The sequence below is a fragment of the Cariama cristata genome, unplaced genomic scaffold (genome assembly GCF_000690535.1).
Source record: "Cariama cristata isolate BGI_N322 unplaced genomic scaffold, ASM69053v1 scaffold19581, whole genome shotgun sequence".
In the NCBI taxonomy this organism is placed as follows: domain Eukaryota; kingdom Metazoa; phylum Chordata; class Aves; order Cariamiformes; family Cariamidae; genus Cariama; species Cariama cristata.
In genome coordinates, this window is record NW_009598938.1 from 1,154 (window position 1) to 2,322 (window position 1,169).

Here is a 1,169-nt window from a genome sequence, read left to right on the forward strand (position 1 = left end):
TGCCCTCTTCCCCCATGGGAGACCTGTCCAGGGAGGCAGCACAGCTGAGGAACAAGCTTTGAGTTGCTTACACAGAAAGTAAAAGATACTCAGCATTCTTCCCCTCCTGCAGCTCATTTCCCTTAAACCCAAACCCTCAGCAGTGCTGAGTGAAACAAGGAGTTTTCAAAGCTTCACAATTAAAATGCAAAGAAAGAAGTATAATGGAGACAAAAGTATAAAGCCTTAAACGTGCTATTTACCCAGCAGTGTCACTTTGTAAATTATCCGTACTTCCCTCTGACAGCTGCCAAGCCTGCAAGAAAGCTGGAGGTCTCTAATAAAGATCTTCCTTCCTTTGTCCAGAACATAAAAATTGTGCTTAGTTGGAAAGAACAGTCCCTCCAGTGCTGGGAAGTTTTTCCATAGCCTATAAATGGGACAAAAATAGCAGTGTCTCATGAAAGGTAACGGATTCATTTGTCCCAGTACTCCCTCAGAGGCTCTCCTCATCTCCATTTTACAAGTGCGAGGATTTGCACTCATCTTCCCAAGCCCAGTCAAGCAGAGGAACACGTTAATTTCAATGTTTTATAAAAGTTTGAGCAGGTTTCCTCACTGGTATTTAAAGATTCCTCCAAGCTAAAAGCAAAATACAGAAAGGGAGAGGTCAGTGGCTGACCCGTCATTACTAATAAGTGTCCGGTCAACAGGAGTCAAGCTGCAGGAAGCAAGAGCTCCGGCGCGTCAGGCCCACCCGAACAAATGCAATACCGCACCCATAAAAGCCACCGACTGCAAAGCTTCACCTCTATTACTGTAATCTCAGGGCTGCTCTTGGTTTGGTTGCTGCATAGGCTCAGATTGCCGAAGTGGTTCAGCGATTGGCTTTAACCGATCCTTACAGCCTGCCAAAGACCCTCGCTTACCCTCGTAACGCATGCGGTTTTTTCCACAGACCGAGACCCCCAACACCCATGCTGCTTATTTTCCAAACCTCCTACCTCCTGTCCCTCACCAGAGAGGAGACTGGGGCACTGGCTGCCATCCGAAAATGGGCTGAATATGGGCAGAAGCTGCAACGTCCATTGTTGTGCAGAGCCAAGAAGTTACTCCATCATACAGAGACACGCGATCATTTACCTCCCCACACTAATCCTACCCCCTCTCTCTCCTTTAAGGTCCAGAGC